We start from the raw sequence: 12,798 nt of genomic DNA on the forward strand, positions 1-12,798 counted from the left end.
TTTCTTTTTTAGAAAGTTCTCTTGGTTCTTGACTGGATATTTAACTTCAAACATTGTTGCATGTTAACAGATTCTAAGTCTGACAAAGCATACTAGTAATGTAAAGTGAAAATACTAGTAATGTAAAGTGAAAAATTTTATAGCAAAGACTAAGTTAAAAAGCAGATTATCTCTCAATAAACGGTTTTACATGTGAAATGTGGTGCAATCCTTTACTCTTCATAGTACTCAGAGTTTCAACTTGAATGCAATTATCATGCGGTATATGTCGGTAAAAAATAGTGGAATTTTTCTCAAGGTTAGCATCTATGTTATTTTTCTCTGAGCCAGCCGGCGCACGCAGCTGCCTGCGGTGCGAGTCATTGTCTGTCCCTTTGTTGGCGCGCGTCATTATTAGGATTAGGAGACCTAACTTCTAGACATTCACCTTGTCGAGAGGACCCAACCCTGTTTGAATCTCGCCAGTTCTGATGAAATTCAGGACTGTCGTAATGATTATATCGTCTGTCGTCATGTCGGTAATTTCTGTAATTAATTTCTTGTCGGTCACGTGGTGGAGAACTTCTCCCTGAGTCTTAACTGCGTGGAGGACCATTGTGTCTGAAGTTATTCTCTCTCACTTGATAATAATTGTTTTGGTTTCCATACTGTCTGTTTCTAAGGTTGTCTCTGTCACAGTCATTACTATGCAAATGCGATCTTCCTCTGTAATTATTACTACTCTGCCAACGGTTGTCATACGGGTGGTGTCTGTTTTGGTCACGATTTGCGTTGTAAGAATAGACTTGTCGTGTCCAATTATTATTTCTGTCATCACGGAATTGTGACGGATGTGACCTGTAATTGTTGTGATTCTGTTTCCATGTTCCGCGATTGTCAGTGTCAATTTCCAATTCTTGTAACAGTCCCTGAAAAGCTTCAATGTCGTCTTTGCAACGTCCTGCCAAAATAACATGTCGTAAATGTTCAGGCAATTTGATTAAGCAAATGCGGATGAGTTCTGAGGGGCTGCATGGGTTGGACAGGTACTGATTCTTGTGCAACATGTCTTCAAAATATTTCACAAGACTGGAAAATTCAGATTGTTCGAAATGTTTCATCATTATGATGCTAAGTTTTACTTGGTCTTGTGTAGCTTGAGACCAATATGCTGAGAGGAAGGTATGATAAAATTCTCCTTCACTGTGGCAATCGTGAATGACCGATCGCATTTTTACAGCTGGTTCATTCTCTAAGTAGCCACACATAAATTCTATTCTGTGCTCTAATGACCAGTTGGGAGGAAAACAATGAGAGAACTGATGAAGCCACGCTTGTGGATGAATGTCATTGCCGGAATTCTTAAATGTTTTGAATTTATGTGTAGTAATAAACAGCTTATAGTCAAAATCATCATGTCGGCGAGTCGCATATCGGTCATTGTTACTTCGTTTCGGCGGTTCCATCTCAAAATTCGGTGTACCTTGCCAATTTCTTTCATAATTTCCGTAGTACCCCGTGTTATTATTTTCTGGCTGTTCCGTATTTCTATGTCCCTCTTCCCGTATTGGAGCGCAAGTGTCCTCTGAAATACGTAATTCTTGTATTACCTGTGTCAGCTGATCTTGTACTTCCCGGATTTCTCTTTGGTGTTGCGTATTAATATGATTCTGATTTTGTTTGAATTTCCTAATTTGTTCGCACTCTTATGTGTCATTAAAGACTACCGGTTTTGTGTCATTCAGATTGTCATCTACCTTCGTAGATAAATTAGTTAGCTGATCCGAAAGTTCAACTACTTTCTCTGATAATGAACTAATTTCCTCCATGTGTCTTTCTGAACCAATTTTCAGAGTACCTACTGTGTCCTTTAAGTTTTCCTGAGTTTTTGCAAGTTGCGTAACCGAATCGGTAGATGCAACTGAGTCAATTTTAGCTTTCAAGGTCTCATGATTTTCGTGAACAATAGTTTGCAGTTCTTTTATGGCTGCTTCGTGATTCTGTAATGCATTTTCATGCCGCGAAAAAATAGGTCGGAAATGCTCACAAATTTGTGTTTTTACATCATTACACACTTTTTGACATTTTGATTCAATGTTATGTAACTCAGTAGTTAAATCTTCACGTGTTTGTTGAACCGTGGTGTCAAACTTCCGAAGATTTTGTTCCATTGTGTCTACCATTTTCTGTGTTGGTCTCTGATTTTGACCCATTTGTTTCTGATTTTGTTGAAGCGTTGTGTCTAACTTTAGTAGCCTTTGTCCCATTTGTTGCATTAACTGTAATAACAATGCACCGGTGTCTGAAAATGTTCCTCAGTGCTTTTCCGCAGTGCATTTGAACCGGCAATATTCGCATTTTGAAAAGCAGAAAATGTGTCTTGACTTATTTGAGAAAACGGCGAGGACCCAAAACCTGAATCTACAGTATTTGCAAGATTGTGTCCTGTCATTTCGGATACCTGAGGCGAGCTGTTGCTGACCGATTACTCGATAATGCTTCCCGGTTCACCAATTGTTTCACTGTCTACACCATTATTTGCAGCCCGCTCCATTTCGCTATGCACAATTGCACAAATTACTACTTCGAACATTAGTTAATTCATTACACGGTGGCGCTGACGCACTGCTTTCGTCTTCACTGTCATTTCTCAGTTTACTTTGGAGCCTAGTATTACGTTTTTCACACGCCATTATTGTCACAATATTTCACACGATAACACAGAAAAGCACAATTTGAAGAGCAAAATAAGAAAACACATTAATATAGCATTGAAAATAATATCTAGTTAATTGCAAGCGCAGCTGCGAAATACTTGGTGCAAATCTACATGCGTGCAACTGTTTTACTGTACAACAATGAAAAACTACAACTACAAAGGAAATTCTCTCTATAATTACGCGCTAGTAATAAACAATAGCTACACTAATTACACGAACTACAAGAAAAAATCAGAAGATTCCAGTGAGGTATCCTCGGCGAAGGGTCGACATACGAAACATCCCCTTAGAAAAATTAATGAATTACTGTGCTGATAAACCTCTTACATTATTTGATTTTCAAACAGCTGAGCAAAACTGAACGTACTCAGACATTACTCTTTTTACTTATTCTGATCAACACTAAACTGACACACAATATTTTTAGCGCAACGCAATCTGACTTTCAAAAATCCCTACAAAAGAATGGCCCTGACTAACATTAACCTATACGTTTCACAGATCACTTACCTCACAAAAGCCTCGTTACTCGAACTACTGCAATACAGCGACCGCCACTACTGCCAGCTAAATAAAACATTCGAACTACTGAAGGCACTAACTACTGATAGGCATAGTTAGAAATAAAAGATTTTGATGGAGAACAAACAATGTACACTCCTGGAAATTGAAATAAGAACACCGTGAATTCATTGTCCCAGGAAGGGGAAACTTTATTGACACATTCCTGGGGTCAGATACATCACATGATCACCCTGACAGAACCACAGGCACATAGACACAGGCAACAGAGCATGCACAATGTCGGCACTAGTACAGTGTATATCCACCTTTCGCAGCAATGCAGGCTGCTATTCTCCCATGGAGACGATCGTAGAGATGCTGGATGTAGTCCTGTGGAACGGCTTGCCATGCCATTTCCACCTGGCGCCTCAGTTGGACCAGCGTTCGTGCTGGACGTGCAGACCGCGTGAGACGACGCTTCATCCAGTCCCAAACATGCTCAATGGGGGACAGATCCGGAGATCTTGCTGGCCAGGGTAGTTGACTTACACCTTCTAGAGCACATTGGGTGGCACGGGATACATGCGGACGTGCATTGTCCTGTTGGAACAGCAAGTTCCCTTGCCGGTCTAGGAATGGTAGAACGATGGGTTCGATGACGGTTTGGATGTACCGTGCACTATTCAGTGTCCCCTCGACGATCACCAGTGGTGTACGGCCAGTGTAGGAGATCGCTCCCCACACCATGATGCCGGGTGTTGGCCCTGTGTGCCTCGGTCGTATGCAGTCTTGATTGTGGCGCTCACCTGCACGGCGCCAAACACGCATACGACTATCATTGGCACCAAGGCAGAAGCGACTCTCATCGCTGAAGACGACACATCTCCATTCGTCCCTCCATTCACGCCTGTCGTGACACCACTGGAGGCGGGCTGCACGATGTTGGGGCGTGAGCAGTAGAGATGGGCAAAACTGTTCTTTTCAGAGATTGGATCAGAACTGTTCACTCCCTGAAATGAATTAGCTCTTTTTCATGACTCATCACTCATTTACAATAGAAAATAAATGGAAGGCACATTGCCCTTTAAACTTGGTTTATTCCAGTACTATACCTGTATTTTGATCTTATTTGATCCTATTTTGAAGTAACACAGATAATGAGTAAGAATTTTGTATTGTTTATTAAAATTTCCACGATATGACAATGTTTTTGATTATTGATTTATTTTGCACTATCGTGGTTTTTTGGGTGATCGGAAAATGTTGTAACTTGAGATTTACATTAACAATATATATGGCTATAATGTATTAAAATTCCATTAACCTCATACGAATACATCGCAAGCCATATATTTTTAAAGTGAACGTTTCCTTTCGAAGACGCCTAAAATCGCAAAATCCGTACCAGAATAAGAAAAAAAATATAAATTTGACTGTAAAACGAAAGTGCTGCATATAGCCTTACGCAGAATAAAATAAGGAAAATATTGGTGTATCACATTTTGCGATACGTTTATTGGTTCGCTCGTAATTAAAGCGTAAATTCGAGTGTCCATAATAAAAATCCTATAGTAAGAGGAGTCATCAGGAACCTAATCTAATCAGTTTAAACAAATAAAAATAAAATAAAAACAATTGATGTATACATAACATAATAATGTAATATACATAGCTGTATTACTACGAAGAACAATATCCAGTGGGGACGAACTCCGATGCAGAGGCGCTGAGTCGAGCAGGTCGAGCCGCGAGCTGTATTACTGCGTGAGCTGAGACCGCAGAGACCAGAGTGACACCTGAGTCCCTTTGCTCGACCCTCTGGCTAGAGTCGAGACGGTGGGGTGAGCGTTGAGCGGGCGAGTTCCGAGGGTGGGGGGGAGTGGTGAACTCACCCGCTCCGAGACAAATCGTCCGTTCCCTTGCGAGCAGGTTTTTGCAAGTAGTTCCTATGTTATCCGCTAGGTGGCTCTCTGTCCTGTTGCTCGCATCAACTGCCCAGAGGGCAGGACGTGCGACTGAAACGATCGCCGACAGAGTGCGATGCGAAGTTAAGCTGCGCCAGACACTGCACAGTGCACACGGCAGACGACGCACAGAGACGGCATGGCATATGTGAAACACAAAATCCAATGGGGCACTGCACAATGCAGGCAGCCAAGGTAGAAGCAGGGCAGAGGCCGGCGCTGGCTGTGTTGTGTGGCGTGCACTGTGCTCTGACCAGCAGAGGCGCTGCTGATATGCTCCGTCTCTCTCTCTCTCTCTCTCTCTCTCTCTGCCGTGGGAAACGTTTGGAGCTACCATTCTTTTTTTCTGAATCACTGATTGTTCACTCCTTTGAAAGATTGAACTCTATGAATTAGTTCAAGAGCAGATCCCCCATCTCTAGTGAGCGGAAGACGGCCTAACGGTGTGCGGGACCGTAGCCCAGCTTTATGGAGACGGTTGCGAATGGTCCTCGCCAATACCCCAGGAGCAACAGTGTCCCTAATTTGCTGGGAAGTGGCGGTGCAGTCCCCTACGGCACTGCGTAGGATCCTACGGTCTTGGCGTGCATCTGTGCGTCGCTGCGGTCCGGTCCCAGGTCGACGGGCACGTGCACCTTCCGCCGACCACTGGCGACAACATCGATGTACTGTGGAGACCTCACGCCCCACGTGTTGAGCAATTCGGCGGTACGTCCACCCGGCCTCCTGCATGCCCACTATACGCCCTCGCTCAAAGTCCGTCAACTGCACATACGGTTCACGTCCACGCTGTCGCGGCATGCTACCAGTGTTAAAGACTGCGATGGAGCTCCGTAAGCCACGGCAAACTGGCTGACACTGACGGCGGTGGTGCACAAATGCTGCGCAGCTAGCGCCATTCGACGGCCAACACCGCGGTTCCTGGTGTGTCCGCTGTGCCGTGCGTGTGATCATTGCTTGTACAGCCCTCTCGCAGTGTCCGGAGCAAGTATGGTGGGTCTGACACACCGGTGTCAATGTGTTCTTTTTTCCATTTCCAGGAGTGTATTTACCCAAATAGTGTTCAAAAGTGATAATATATATATATCAGTCCATGATATCCAATATTACATATTTACTCTTTCTGATGGACACACGTCCAGATCGTCCGCTCTCAAAATTCCGCCATCTCTCTCCCCACATCCACCACAGCTGGCGGCTCACCTCCTACTGCGCAACGCTACGCGCTGTTAACAGCCAACAGCCCAACACTACAATAGCGAATATTACAACAATGCCACCCAGCCACAGACTGCACACAGCACAACCAGTGATTTTCATACAGTGCGCTACGTGGCGTTACCAATATAAAAACCTAAACAGCCTACTTACACGTTTACTAAGCTAATTCCGTCAGCATAACCCAATTTTATTCGACTACATTCTATAATCCTCGTTTTGATTTTGTTGATGTTCACCTTCCTTCTCAACCATTCTTCCCTTCCATGCTCCAGGACACTTATAACTGCCATCTGGTTTCAGTACAAATTGTAAATACCCTTTCAGTCTCTGTATTTTACCACTGTCACCTTCAGAATTTGAAAGAGTATGTTCCAGTCAGCATTATCAAAAGCTTTCTCTAAGTCCACAAGTACTATAAACGTAGGTTTGCCTTTCCTTAACCTGTCTTCTATGAGAAGTCGTAGGGTGTTCCTCCATTTCTCCTGAAAGCAAACTGATCTTTCTCGAGGTCGGCTTCTACAAGTTTTTCCATTCTTCTGTAAAGGAGTCGTGTTAGTATTTTGCAACCGTGGCCCATTAAACAGGTAGTTTAGTAATTTTCACATCTTTTAGAACAGCTTTCTTTGAAACTGTAATTATTACATTCTTCTTGAAATCTGAGGGTATTTCGCCTGTCTCATACATTTTGCTCTGACCATTTTGACCTGATGGAAGAGTTTTGCCTTGGCTAACTCTCTTAAGGGTATCAGTAGCTCTAACTGAATGTTGTGTACTCCCAGGGCCTTGTTTCGACGTACGTCCGTCACTGCTTTGTGAAATTCTTCAAGCAGTATCAATCTCCCTTCTCATCTTCATCTACGTCCACTTCCAGTTCCATAATTGGTTTTCAGTCTGAGCTCGACATTAATACAAGCGGTTCTGTTTTCTCCAAAACTCTCTTTAATTTTCCTGTAGGCAGCATCTATCTTACCTCTAGTGAGATATGCTTCTACATCCTTACACTTGTCCTCTAGCCATTCCTGCTTAGCCATTTTGCACTTCCTGTCTATCTCTTTTTTAGACTTTTGTATTCAATGCAGCTTGCTTCCTTTATAGCATTTTTATATTTTTTCCTTTCATCGATTGAATTCAACATCTCTTCTAAAATATCGTGTGACTACGGCCTCCCGTCGGGTAGACCATTAGCCGGGTGCAAGTCTTTCGATTTGACGCCACTTCGGTGACTTGATAGTCGATGGGGATGAAATGATGATAAATAGGACGACACAACACCCAGTCCCTGAGCGGAGAAAATGCCTGACCCAGCCGGGAATCGAACCCGGGCCGTTGGGATTGACATTCTGTCGCGCTGACCACTCAGATACCCGGGCGGACAATATATCTCTTGTGTTAGCCAAGGTTTTCTAGTATTCCTCGTCTTTTTACCTGCTTGATCCTCTGCTGCATTCTCTATTTCATTTCTTAAAGCTACCCATCCTCCTTCTACTGTATTCCTTTCCATTACTGTTTTCAACCGTTCAATTGCAGTTTCTTCAGTTCTAATCTGCAGTTAATAAACAACAAATTGCGGCCAGAGTCCACATCTGCCACTGGAAATGTCTTACAGTTTAGAACCTGGTTCCGAAATATCTGTCTTTCTTTTATATAATCAGTCTGAAACCTTCCTGTGTCTCCAGGTTTCTTCCACGTATACAACCTTCGTTCATAATTCTTAAACCAAGGGTTAGCCATGTTTAAATTACGCTATGTCCAATATTCTACAAGGCGGTTTCCTCTTTCATTCCTATCAGCCAATCCATATTCTCCTACTACTTTTCCTTCTCTTCTTCTTTCTACTATCGATTTCCAGTCGCCCCACGACTATTAAATTTTCGTTTCCCTTAACTATCTGAATAATTCCTGTTATCTCATCATACATTTTCTCAATCTCCTCCTCATTTGTGAAGTTAGTTGGCATATAAACTTGTACTACTGTGGCGCGTGTGTGCTTCCTGTCTATCTCGGCTACTATAATGCGTTCACTACGCCGTTCATAGTAGCTTATCCGAGTTGCTACGTTTCTACTCATTATTAAACCTACTCCTGCATTACCCCTTTTTGATTTCGTATTTTTAACACAGCATCCACCTGACCAGAAGTCCTGTTCCTCCTGCCAACGAACTTCACTAATTCCCACTATATCTAACTTTAATCTATCCATTTCCCTTTTTAAATTTTCTAACTTCCCTGCCCGATTGTGGTATCTGACATTCCACTCTCCGATCCGTAGAACGCCAGTTTTCTTTCTCCTAATAAAGACGTCCTTCTGAGTGCTCCCCGCCAGGAGATCCGAATGGGGGACTATCTTACCTCCGGAATATTTTACCCAAGAGGATTCCATCATCATTTAATCACACAGTAGAGCTGCTTGCCCTCTGGAAAAATTACGGCGGTAGATTGCCTTTGCTTTCAGCCATTCGCAGTGCCAGCACATCGAGGTCATTTTGGTTGATGTTATAAGACCAGATCAGTCAGAGATCCAGACTGTTGCCCCTGCAACCACTAAAAAGGCTGATGCCCCTCTTCAAGAACCACAAATCTGTCAGGCCTGTCAACAGATACCTCTCCACTGTGGTTGAACCTACAGTACAGCTATCTGTATCGCTGAGGCACGCAAGCCTCTCCACCAACGGCAAGGTCCATGGTTCATGGGGGAAGGGGGTTTTTAGCGTACTGGACTCGTATTCATGTGGAACAGATTTCAAACCGTGAACAGGCAGACGTTGTTTACATTATTGGAGTATATTGTTAGCTTTACTTGCAACCGTTCCAGTATTTAGATGCAGTTGTATCACAGTTTCTTTCGATTTTAAGAGTGTATGGTCTCATCATCAAGCACTGTATGTGTCTTGAAATTCGTGTGACATAAATACAACGAACTTTCGTCCAGTTGCGGAGAAATTTGGGGATTCGGAAACTGTAACTATATTCTTATTTTTAAACAAAGGAGGCCAGTAAGACGGTTAAGATGTCACTGTAGTGACTGTACCACCATTTTTATCTGTAATAGATCTATACGAATCTGCCTGGAGCTTAAAATCGACGGAAGCTGCCTTATCCTAATTATAGTTCGACACTTGTGGTGTGTAGTGCCCGTAAAAAGGGAGAATCGCAGGTCTCAGAGAATTCCGTATGAAATAAACTGTCCTTTGTGCTTATTGTGGTGTCACCGCCAGACACCACACTTGCTAGGAGGTAGCCTTTAAATCGGCCGCGGTCCGCTAGTATACGACGGACCCGCGTGTCACCACTGTCAGTGATTGCAGACCGAGCGCCGCCACACGGCAGGTCTAGAGACACTTCCTAGCACTCGCCCCAGTTGTACAGCCGACTTTGCTAGCTATGGTTCACTGACAAATTACGCTCTCATTTGCCGAGACGATAGTTAGCATAGCCTTCAGCTACGTCATTTGCTACGACCTAGCAAGGCGCCATTATCATTTGCTATTTATCTTGTGATGCATGTACCATCAGACCGATGTTCACCAATTATGGATTAAAGTTAAGTATTCTAAAAGCTACGTACCTTGTTCACTAGACTCAACTCCTACAACTGTTCCAGACCTCACGCCAGCCTGCGTGAGCTTAAACGCGTGCCATTCGGCTACCAATCATAGTGGCTTGGCTGTCTTGCCAAGTCACAACACTTATTTTGGTAGTTTCTCTATTCTAGGATCGATCAGGATTTATTTAATATTTTTATTTGAAAGTGAAGGGCATATCCCTCCATATTGCATCCACAAGACGCCACATGGCAGAAGATGACTAGGCGCTTAGTCAACATGGCGGGGTCATCGCCGTACGATCGCAGATTTGAATTTAGTTTTATCTTAACGTAACATTTTAGTTTGGTGATTTAATACACTGCTTCTGCAAACCATTTATTTTGCAGTAGTTATTCTTATATTTATTTCTTGATTACGTATCCTACATAACTGACGTAATCAATTTGTTCCACTATTTCATCAAAATTTTTCAAATTTATCTTTCTTTACTGCTTTTAAGAAACATAATAGCTTTAGTTTTCTTCACATTTATCTCATTCCATATGTCTGTCAGCTGGTGTTCAGTTCTTATAACATGCTGTAAATTGCCATTTCATTTTCACTACACAGTTCCACGTCACTCTTAACGGAAAGAAGTCTTCAGCGGTAAAAGTAATTTCGAGCGTACGTTTAGGTAGTGCTACCGGACTATTAATGTTCAACGATATAAGAACGACCTAATGGATAAAGTTGGAATTTGGGTGAGGCTGTTCGGGGATGATACTCTTGTATACAGAAAGATCGCAACGCTAGAAAACTGTAGCGAATTTGAGGAAGACCTGCAGAGGATTGACGCTAGTTGCGGGGGTTTGCATTTCATCAACACAAACAAATGCAACGTCTTATTCATAAATAGATGAAAGGAGCTGTTAATATATGACTATACGGCTGCTGAACAGGCACTGGATGCAGTCACATGCATTGCAGGTGTCAGTACGCTTATAGAGCTGTTTAAGTGCAACGCCCACATCAACTAATCACAGGAAAGTCAGGCCAAGACTGATATTCGTTTGAAAAATATACAAGAAGTGTAGTGCACCCACAAAGTAGATACACTACAAAACCATGAACGGAACTGCGACATGCAAATCTAAAACAACATTTTCAATTAAAAATAAACAAGTGAAAAAGAGTAGGCGAGGTAGCGGCAAAATAAAATCTAGCCCTAATATAGTCCCACTAGCAATCTGACCTGTCCTACAATTTATTTTCGGCGAGAATGGGTCAGCCCATGGTCACACAACAATAGACGGTTCTGCTTAACCAATGGAGCGCCGTATCTGAAAGTAGTGACCACACCTGACGCCTCAAGTCCCGTCCCTCACATCGTGCGACAGTGTGTTGATTCAAAACTTCGAATGCGACACGAATTTCCAGCCACTTTAGGCACCACAGACTGGCGTTACGTGCTATCGGTGGCTGTGGTGCAAATGGCTCTGAGCACTATGGGACTTAACATCTGAGGTCATCAGTCCGCTAGAACTTTCACTTACTTAAACCTAACTAACCTAAGGACATCACACACATCCACGCCCGAGGCAGGATTCGAACCTGCGACCGTAGCGGTCACGCGGTGCCAGACTGAAGCGCCTAGAACCGCTCGGCCACACCGGACGGCTGCAAAAGCTGGGCCCGACTGAAGTCAGGCCGGGTTTATGCAAACGTGAGCATTTAATCGGTCTTTATTTAAATAAACAGCAGAGCGCATAGAAATACAGCAAACCGTTGCGCTCAGCTCTTTAAATCATTAACGTCTAATAGCAAATGAAATATCAAATAAACTAAACAATTATTCGTCCAACAACAATAAACAGTCTGAGCTCCAAAGTGGGAAACAATAATATAGAGTATAAACTTATCCTACAACAAAGGCATACACTTTATAGTTCAAACAGTATTGCTTCTGCCCACAAATGACATCAGAATACAATAGCAACAAGCAGAGTGGCTCACTTGGATGATCTATAGTCCACTGCTGCCAACACCTCCACAATACTTTAGACAGAGGAGAAAGCACAGTCTACATGAATATACAAGCTGCTATAGAATCTACTGGGTAAATTCATAAATCTGTAAAAGATACAATGACTTATCGCTAACACGCAATTGTCTCACTAAGGCGACGCTATGTTTCCAAATTCAAAGTAACCTTGCTACACTCAGATTGTACCACGAGCATGTATGCAAATAAACTTTATGCAGTTACGGCGAAGCATTGCCGTGCTTCTTCACAACAACAGCAATATTAGGCTGAGTTCACCAATCTGGTGCACAACTTCACAAGATATTTTGGTAAGTCAGGATTCTGACAACTACGAGGTTCTGCACCATGGTTACCGGAACTCCCCAGCATCATTCCTCCATTTCTATGAGCTACCAACTTCTACTGGACACTCGAATGAAAACAGCATCTGCTGCCGCAGCTCAACGACGTCCATGTTGCAGCCGGCCAGGCCCCACACTGATCATTGCAGTTCATTGCAATTGCTTCCACATTGCAGTAAAACACATAAGTGATTTGTTAGATATTTCAACCATTTCGTAATGCGCTCAAGAACTGATATTACTCTTAACCAACCTGTTTATTAGTTTTATCCTGTCTTACGCGTTTTGCCTTAGGTCATTCTCAAAAGCTCAAAATATCTATAACACAGACGTCACTTTGCACTCAGATGTCATCAAATAATGTAGATCAGATACTTCGTATCCGTGTGTGATAGATTAGGTTTCATTTTACCTATGAATGTGTTGGATATTTTGAGCCTTTGAGAATGGCGTAAGCCGAAACGCGTAAGGCACTATGAAATTAATAAATACAATGGTCGA

This window comes from Schistocerca cancellata, chromosome 3 (assembly GCF_023864275.1).
Source record: "Schistocerca cancellata isolate TAMUIC-IGC-003103 chromosome 3, iqSchCanc2.1, whole genome shotgun sequence".
In the NCBI taxonomy this organism is placed as follows: Eukaryota; Metazoa; Arthropoda; class Insecta; order Orthoptera; family Acrididae; genus Schistocerca; species Schistocerca cancellata.